This window comes from Macrotis lagotis, chromosome 4 (genome assembly GCF_037893015.1).
Source record: "Macrotis lagotis isolate mMagLag1 chromosome 4, bilby.v1.9.chrom.fasta, whole genome shotgun sequence".
Taxonomy (NCBI): Eukaryota; Metazoa; Chordata; class Mammalia; order Peramelemorphia; family Peramelidae; genus Macrotis; species Macrotis lagotis.
The window spans coordinates 49,134,136-49,144,509 of record NC_133661.1 but is presented as its reverse complement, the minus strand read 5'-3'; positions in this window follow the sequence as shown (position 1 = coordinate 49,144,509).

The window sequence follows — 10,374 nt, the reverse complement described above, 5'->3', positions numbered from 1 at the left end:
ACTAGTAATCTTTGATTGGACTTCTATAGTTAAAGGCTATCTTGTAAGGTTGGGAGCCTACGTACTTGTAGGACTCTGAGTTCAGAGATTGAGAACCAGAATTATCTTTCAAGGTCATTAAGTGCAATCCCTTCATTTACAGAAGATGTCCAGAGAAGCTATTTTTTCTCCCAAAATAATCCAGTAGTAAATGGGTCTTCCTGAATTTAGTTCCAGGGGATTATGTACACCCCTTACAGGCCACCTTCATCTTACTGACCTTCCTCTGGGGGCTTCAGCTAACTAGGAATCAACTGCTGAATGATAATATATGGCTTACCAGCATCACCCTGTATTTTTAGAGCTGAAAGGGTTAAGAATAGAATAAGAGTGTATGCACCAGCACCATGGTACAGATGAGGAAACCAGTGAAGCTGAGAGTGCTTCAGGGACTTGCTTAGTCACATCATTAACAAGTGAAATAGAAAAGATTCCAATTTAATTTGAACCCAGGTCTTCTCACCCCAAAACTCTGACATCACCCTGGTCGAATAGCAAGTGACAAAGCACTTCTAAAGTGTGTCCATTCCCTATAAAGAGAAAGACCCCCAAGAACAACTGGCTGGATTGGAAGGGGAGATCATTTGGAGACCCCACCCCTGCCCTTGGCAGCTAGGTAGCACAATCGCTATTGTGCTTAGATTTCAGTGAAAGTAGAAGATGTAGAAGGATGTATAAGAAGAACTCAGCAAAACCTGAGTTCAAATTCAGATTCAGACACAAGGTAGCTATTGACCCTGAGCAAGTCACTTAATCCCTATTTGCCTCAGTACTTCATCTGTAAAATAAGGCCATAACGGAGAAGGAAATAACAAGCCACTTCATTGTCTTTGCCAAGAAGAACCCAGGGAAAAAAGTTCATGGGGATACAAAGAGTCAAACATGGTTAAGTAACCCAAAAGCAATAATCAAACATACCTATTTCTTAGAAGACAGTCAAACAAGGTCATTATGTCATCTATGTCAGTGAAGTGGGGAAGGAGCCCTGAGATCTGGAGGTTTTGAGCCCTTTGTAACCCTGGATAACTGGAGTAGTAGGTAGTATGCTGTACTTGGTCTCAGAAAAACCATGGGTCCACTTTCATATTAGTTACTTACCAGGTATTTGAGGGAAGCTAGGTGGTTCAGAGAATAGAACACCAGACCCAAAATCAGGAGAACCTAATTAAAATCTGGTTTCAGATACTAGCTGTAAGATTCTGGGCAAGTCACTTAACACTGTTTGTCTTAGTTTCTTAGCTTTCAAATGAGTTGGAGAAGGAAATGGCAAACTACTCCAATATCTTTCCCAAGAAAATCCCAAACAGGGTCACAAAGAGCCAGATACACCTGAAATGAATGAACCACAAAGTTGTTTTTCCCTGGAAGGTCATATAATTTCTTTGTTTCATCATCTGTAAAATGAGGTTAAATTTGATGACTTCTAAGGCCTTTTCCAATTCATGATTCTTTTCTGGAGCCCTGTAATTATAAGAATTGTCTGCTGTGGTCCACATATAGTCCTACGGGGAGGCAGGAAGCTGGATGAGATGACTTTTCCAAGGCCCTTCCAATCTCTTTAGCTCTGGCTCTAGCTTAAGTCCCAGTTCCAACCCACTGGAAAACTCAAAGTGACCCAATGTTTATAGCTATGGCCTGTTCTATCTGAACTTGGAAAAGTCCTGGAACCCATTCAATTTGATCTTTCTTACATCTAGAAAATTTTATTTAGTGAACAGTTGCTGAAAATGTAAAGCAGAAACTATAAAACATGACTTTGAAGTTGGCCCTGACCCAGGAATCAATCTGAGCAAGCCACCCTTTCCATCAACACCTGGATTGCCTCATAGGTGGGAACAATGACCTGTCTACACAGTCAGAGGCTCAACTAGCTAAGGACACTAGAGCATCATACATAGGGGTCAGGTTGACTGAAGATTTTACTTGAATCATGATCAGAGGTACAAGTCTCCCACCTGCTACCTGTTTCTTATTATTATACTTTGAGCATCTTAATATTCCTTATCATATGGTTAACAAACCAAAAAATCACGAGTTAGGAGTTCAAATTTATACAGGAGTTTTAACAAGATGGTTTCCACCTAATAAACTCAAGAAAAGGGCAGTGAAAGTATTGTCCTTATTTCACAAAAAAGCAAAACTATCGGCTAGGTGGTGCAGTGGATAAAGCACTAGCCCTGGAGTCAGGAGTGCCTGGGTTCAAATCTGGTCTCAGACACTTAATAATGACCTAGCAGTGTGGCCTTGGGCAAGTCACTTAACCCTGTTTGCCTTGCAAAAAAAAAAATCATGAAGAAAGGACAACTAGCTCAGGAGAGACTTTTTGACTATACCAGGACTCAAAAACCAAGTATTTTGACTCTGAGTCTAGTGTTTTCTGTTGCCACCAGCATTAACTACTAATCAACTTCTACCAGTGGTCACATAAGCCCAGGAATGCCACCACCTTGCAGATCACTGATCTTACTTCCAGCAGTTTCCAAAGTCTGGCAGCAGCTTCTAGGGAGATACAAATTGGTATCTATAGCCCTCACTTCTACAGCCAACAAAACTACTGATGGACTCCCAAAACAAAGCTCTCAAGACCAAAATTCCTTGACATGTTGGAGGTTCAGGATCAGGAAAAGATAAATTTTTTTTTTATCAGTGGCAATGATATGAAAGATCTGCTTTTTTAGAGTACCCCCTTAGAGTGCTTTTCCAATTACTTGCAGCTGAGATTTACTGGTAAAGACAATCTTGCATTTCTTTTTTATATCTCTAGCACTTAGCCAGGGTTTTGCATATATTAAGGGATAATAAAGGCTTTTCCATTCATTCATTCATTCACTACATCTCATCACTGCCACCAAAAAACAGTTGAATCCTCGCATTCAACCTAGGGGAAAACTCCCTTATACAGACTAAACTATCCAACAATGTGATATGAACATATACTGTCTTTGGAGCCTGGTAGGAGAGAAAAGTTTGCTTGCTGGAAAACAGGCAGTTAATCTGAAATTTAGCCTTTAGGAATTCTGCTTCTATTTGTTCTAGGACTCAGGCTAAAGTGCTGGGTGTGAGCTCCCTGTTTTACCCTCTGCCCTCAGGCCAGGAACAGATAATAGCTTATATTTATATAGGCATGATGGACTGCTATCTATCTATCTATCTATCTATCTCATTATTATTATGTCTTTCAATCTTTACAACCACACAGTAAAGTAGGGCTTGCAGGATTATTATCTCCATTTTACAGATTAAAAAACTGAAACTCAGAGAAGACAGACCTGACCACAATCACTTGCCTTATAAGTATCTCCTCTCAGGGTCTCAATTTCCCCACCTCTAAAGTGAAGAAGTATGATTAAATGACCTCTAAGATGCCTTTGAATGATAAATTATCCCTTTCACATCAAGGGGCTGGTGCCCCTGTGATCTGGAAAATCCATGTAAAATATGCTGGTATTATACAATACTATACACCTATTTTATGCACTTGAGTCTTTATAAACTTTTTCTGTCATCTTCTGAACTTCAATTATTGTCTGTAGCTGCTGCAAAACTCTCCCAAATTCCCATTTTATATATTTTGCCAAACTCCAATATATTGAAACCTTGATGACTGAAGTCAAGATATAGAAGATATAACTATTGTGATTCTATTATTTTAAACCCAATTTTTCTGATGCTATATAAGGTGCCCTCTGTATTATGTTATCTTAGAAAAGACTGGATTTTTAGACAGAAAACCTTGCTTCAACCCTTCTACTACTTCTACTAGCTGCAAATTCAGTAGTTGATGAATGAGTCATGTGACCTTGGTAAATTACTTCATTTAGTCTCAGTTTCATTATCTGTAAAATGGGGGCAGCTAGGTGGCACAGTGGTTGGAGCAATGGTCTTGGATTCAGGATGATGGGAGTTCGAATCCAGCCTCAGACACTTGCCACTTACTAGCTGTATGATCTTGGGCATGTTACTTAACCCTGATTGCCTCACATCCAGCGTCATGTCCAATCTTCCTGATTCATATATGGCCACTGAATCCATATGGCTCTGGAGGAGAAAGTGAGACTGGTGACTTAGCACAGCATTCCTTCTCACTCAAATCCAATTCATGTGCTTGTCATGGCATACCCATTTGCTGTCGTAGTCTTTTGTAAAAGGAAGAATTAGATTTGCGAAGATTTCCTGGTCTGAACAGGGTCTTGGTATTGGTCTATCAACTGAGCAAGAAGCATTTATGAAGGATTTACTATGGATCAGCTATACTGCTAAGAACAGAGTAATACACACACAAAAAAGGTCAAAACATGGCCTTTCTCTCCAAGAAGCACTGAAGGAGACAACATTCAAATAACTATGTATAAATAATATGCACACACATGTATGATACATATACATACATACATATAGTGTAAATGGAGGGTTATCTCAAAGAGAAGGCACTAGAAGTGGAGGGTGGGTGGTTGGAAACACCTCCTGTAGAATAAGGGACTTAAACTAAGTCTTTAAGGAAGCTGTGGAAACCAGGAGACTATGGTAGAGTGAGTGAGCAAGCATTAGAGGCCTGCCAGGGAACAGCTGGCACAAATGGATGAGCTAGATGAAGTGTTCTGTGTTAAGGAACAGCAGGTTGAATCCTAAAGTTCTTAAAGGGGGTAAAGCACACTACAATGATGAAGGCAGAAAGGGATCAGGATGTGATGAACTCTCAGTGCTAAACAGTGAATTTTATATTTGATCTTGGATGTTATAACTATCAGGAGCCATTGGAGTTTACTGAGTATTGGGGTGACTTCAGGAAATTCACTTTGGCAGTTGAATGGAGTTTGGATTGGAGTGGAGAGAAATTTGAGGCAGGGAAATCAATGAGATTGTCATGTTTCAGGAGAAATGATGAGTGCTTGTCCCAGGTGGGTAGCTGTGAGTGAAAAGAAGGGGACATTTATAAGTGATGTTGTGAAGGTAAAAATGAAAAGAAAAAGTGACTAGATATGTGGATTGGGTAACAGTGAGGAGTCAAGGATGATTGAAAGGATAATGGTTCCTTTGAAAAAATGAAAGGAAATTTGGGAATTGAAAAAAAGGGTATGTTCTGTTATAGAATGTCAAGATACTTAAAAGGACATTGAATCTGGGATTTCCAAGAAAGTTGCTGAGGGAGGACTCAAGTTCTGGAGAGAGATTAGAACTGAATGTATAAATCTAAAATTCATCATATTTAGATGATAATTGAACCCATAGGAGTTGATGAAATCTCCAAGAAAGATGATTCAAAAAGAAGAGGGCCTAGAACAGAGTGTTAGGAGTTTATGCCTAATTAGTGGGCAGGATCAGAATGAAGAACCAGCAAAGGAGACCAAGAAGAAGTAGTTGGAAAGAAATATTAAGAGTCAGGAAGGAGAGAAGGAGAGAAGGAGAGGGGAGGGGAGGGGAGAGAGAGAGAGAGAGAGAGAGAGAGAGAGAGAGAGGGAACTGGGGAAAAGAGAATATCCTGGAAGACATGGTGATCAAAAGTGTTAAAGACTACAGAGATGCCAAGAAGGATCAATATTGAGAAAAGACCATTAGATTTAACTAATCAGAGATCATTGGTAATTTTGACTTGAAAGTTGAAATCCAAAGCCAGATTTGCAGGGGTTTAGAATGATGCAAAAGAAGTAGAGATACTGAGTGCAAATGGCTTTCTCAAGGACTTTAACTGAGAAAAGAGCTACAGGACAATAGTTACCATGAATGGCTAGATCAAACAAGGGTTTTTTTTTTTAATGGATGGGAGGGTACTTGGAGATGTTTGGAAAGATTCAGTAGATGAGAAGAAATTAAAGATTACAAGAGAAAGTAGAGGTAATTTGCTGGAGAGTTGGGGATGGGAATAGGATCAAGGTTGCATGTTGGAGGAGCTACCTTTCTCAAGAATAGATATCCCTTCATTTGAGCCATAGGTAAAGGAGAAGATAGAGGGAGGTGATGTCTGAGTGAGGTGAGGAGAGATCTTGGCAAATGGCCCAAATTTCTCCATTGAAATGTGAATTGAAGTCCTAAAGAGAGAAGGGAGGGGGAAAGGTACTATGAGAGGACAAAGGAGGAATGAAAAGGCTTGGACTAATCCCTATAGCTCTGGTCCTAGCCTAGGCCACCACTTATTTTTTCTGCTACATTTATATAAAAACCAGACAGACTCAGGGTTTAAGGAAGTGACAAACTTGTTTTGACTAATGGGAAACCTGGACAGAAAGAAAGATTTCAAGATGACCAGGGAGAAGGAGGAAAAAAAGAATGAGGAAGAAACCTAGGGAAAGAAGAAGAGGAAAGGAAGAAAGTCCTTTTTTTGTTCTTCCCATTCTGTGGCTTCATGGTGGGGCCTGCCTGGGAGCTTAGACCTCCCTGGGCTTCATGGTCTTCATTCCATTGCGTGTCTAGGTGTAGTAGGAATGTAGAACCATGTAAGTTTTTAGGGGCACCAAAATGTCAACAAGCATAGTCTGGTGAAAATCCTGTGGAGACCCAGAAATGTGCTTCACCAGTAGGGGTAGGGCTAGGTGGTGAGTGGGGCAGGTTAACCCTGACAAGGGACCCAACTGGCCTATCCTCAATAAGAGTATTTTTTTTAAGGTTTTTACAAGGTCAATGGGGTTAAGTGGCTCGCCCAAGGCCACACAGCTAGGTAATTAAGTGTTTGAGGTCAGAGTTGAACTCAGGTACTCCTGACTCCAGGGCCGGTGCTCTATCCACTGTACCACCTAGCCACCCCAATAAGAGTATTTTCAATGAAAAGGTCAAAGATTTGGGGATGGTTGTTGGAGATTAAAGTTATGGAAGAGAGGATGAGAGCATAAGTAACCAGAGGAAGTGGCTGCAGAGCATTGGATTTGGAGTTAAAAGACTGCTTTATTTTCCTACTTCTTCACTCTATGATCTAGGGTGTTTTCCAGAACCTCATCTTCCTCATGTATAAAATGGATGTTTTGAACTAAATTTATTCCTTAAGGACTAGTAAGTCTCTGATTCCTCTCTGCCTCTGCCTTTCTAAATCATGGCTTTTAAAAACCGAAATAAGTCCGTGATGTCCTTGGTTCACCTCTCAAAAGATGCTAGGAGGAAATAAATTGACTAGAAGCTTGGGGGAGGATATAAATAAGTTCAAAATGGCTATTATAGTCAATCTTCAATAAACTATGTGTGGATTATTGATGCCATTTTTTTTCATTAAAGAATATTGAAAGGATCATTAACATTTATATAACCCAATGTCCTTTTGTTACAAAGGGGGATGACAAGGCCCAAATTTGCATACAGGTCTTCTGACTCCAAGCCTACCTCTCTTGTAAGGATGAAATGAAAAAGGAACTATGTGTCTTTCACCTATTGACCATCAGTCAACATTTATTTAGATCATACTATATACAACGTATAACATAACATGCATCGCAATAAGATTTGGGGAAGATGGGGCAGCTAGGTGGCACAGTGGATAGAGCACCTGCCCTGGAGTCAGGAGGACCTGAGCTCAAATGTGACCTCAGACACTTGATAATTACCTAGCTGTGTGGCCTTGGGCGAGCCACTTAACCCCATTCATTGACTTGCAAAAAACAAAGAAAAGATTTGGGGAAGATATCTCAGAGACTCTCTGACTTCCTGGAATATTCTGTCTCAAGTGTCTCTGGATCCATAAGCATCTCTCTCATTAGTATACATTGTTGCTTCTCTTAGCTAGTCAGTCCAGCCAGGAGTCCGTGCAAAATGCCCCCTGCTTTATGGGCAGCCTGGTTCAGAAGTATGAAATACAGTCTGGATTCAAGAAGCAGCAGATAGGATTAAGCAAGTGCTTCAGCAAGAATATGGAGGTAACAAGGATTAAAGATATTATATTAAGAATGGGAAGAAGCTTAGAGATCAATTAGTCAAAACCATCTGCTTTATAAATTAGGAGACAGAGGCCCCCAAATAAGGGCTAAAGATGGCTATCTAACATATACTATTCAATACACTATTTCATATTCTAAATTATATTTATGTAAAATGTGGTGATTGATTTTGGCCTAATGAAAATAGGCAGTGTGAATTCAATAATGTGACCACTATATAGCATTCATTATTTGCACTAATTCTGACTTGGCTGGGGTTGTAGTTGGTGGTAGAGCCAGGTCTAGATCTAGGGTTGTTCTGTCACTCAGTTGTGTCCAACTTCTTGTAATCCCATTGGGTTTTCCTGGCAAAGATACTGAGGTGGAACTGAGGCAAACAGGGTTAAGTGATTTGTCCAAGGTCACGCAGCTAGGAGTATCGGAGGCTAGATTTGAACTCATGAAGATAAGTCTTCCTGATTCTAGTCTCAGTGCTCTGTGCAGTATGGGATCACTGAGCTGCCCAGGACCTAGTAAAAGCAGAGTTCTCACAGAATAGTAAAGAACTCATGTACTCACACATCTGCTTTTCTTAATGGTCTTTATGATGTTTTTCTGAAGGGCTGGTTCATTAAAAAATCAGGAGGTTAGGAGGAAAGGTAGCATATCAATTTCTTTGAAAACTAAATAGGGTGTGTAAGTTAGGGTATAGATGGGGAGTGCTTGGGATTTGTCCTTTTTCCATTTTTCATAGGAAAGTTTAGAAAGGGCAGCTAGGTGGATAGAGTACTTGGACTGAAATCGGGAAGACCCAAGTTCAAAACTGACCCCAGATTCTTACTGTGTGACCCTGGTCAAGTCATTTAACCCTGTTTGCTTCAATTTTCTTATCAGTTGGAGAAGGAAATGGCAAACCACTCCAGTTTCTTTGCCAAGAAAACCCCAATTGGGGTCAGCCATAATTAGAATTAGAATGACTGAAAAATGCTTCAACAATAACAAAAGTATAAGGAGGAGGGATCCAGGCTTTAGACAATGACCAATGACTTAGCATTTTGAGGAGAGATCCAGCACAACTTGTGGGAAAAAATGTTAATTTACCCATGAGAAGATTTTTTTGGTATTCTCATACATTTGAATGCACTAATTACAGCTATACTGGCTATACCCTGTTCTTTTACATACAAGATTCTATTTTATGCTACATCTTTTCACTGGTTGACTTTCCTCTTTGTCATTTCTACCATTCCATTACAGAACAGAGAGGAAAGACAGCAAGTTTTAATTACAAGACCATAGTTTGGACAACATAGTGTAAGAACCTATTCGTCCATCTCAACTTTGTGAGAAAACCCATTGTCCTAAAGAATATGAATAAGGCCAACAAGCTGCTAATTAAAACATATTAAATGTAATTAGTTCTATACCAAAGGAGATTATTAATAACTTGAGAAAAAAATCTCCATACCATAGATCATTCAAACCTGAGAGAATAAAAGAAAACAAAAAACCCCAAACCCAGTAATGAGTCCAGAAATCGCCTCTATTTGACTTTTGTACATTTTTTGACTTGAAAAAGCTGGCAAGGGACTTGCTTTTCTAATTAAATATTTACATAGAACTATAATCTCATGAATATTGTTTTTCCCTTCATCAGAAATCTATTCAGACTTTCTGATGCTGTGTTAATTCTTGCTCAGGTCTTTCAATATGTCCTCAAGAACACTATTTCCACAAATATATATGTGAGGTTTCTGAATAAACATTAAACCTTTGACCTTTTTAACTTCCTAATCTTAGAGGCAGCTAGGTAGTATAATGATAAAATACCAGCCTGAAATCTGGAGAACCTCAATTCAAATCTGGTCTCAAACACTCAAAATTGGCCTCAAAATGACTGGGCAAGTCATTTAACTTCGATTACCTTTAAAAAATAATTTCCTAATTCTGAACCATATTTTTCCAACATTTTTTCATGCCATCCTTTTGCTCACCTCCATATTTGAAATCATCAGGTATACTAATTATGTTATTTAATAAATATCATTATAGTAAAATGAGTCTATATGTCTTAAGCAAACACCTCATAGGTAAGACTGAAAATGCCCCCAAGCACTCTGAAGCTATAAGGAGAAGTCAATCTCAAATGAAAAACAATGCCACAAATAATCCTTAAAAGAATAAACCCCATGTGGATAAAGCTAAGAATTTGAGTGATTCTCATGTATCCAGGGACCTGAAATGGTTTGTGTATCTATTAAAAGGAAGAACAAATTCACAAGTGATTTTTGTGTATGGAGGTGTCAGGGCATCATCATCTGGTCAATATGTGTTTTTCATCAACTATATTCTTTAAATATGGACGGTTAGACCAGCCTCTTTCTCTTTACTATGAAAAACAGAATCAATTGAATAAACAAATGAAAATTAATGAAAAGGAATTTAGTATCCATTTGCTATGTTCCCAAGCACATTGCTCAGTAATGAGGATAAAAGACAA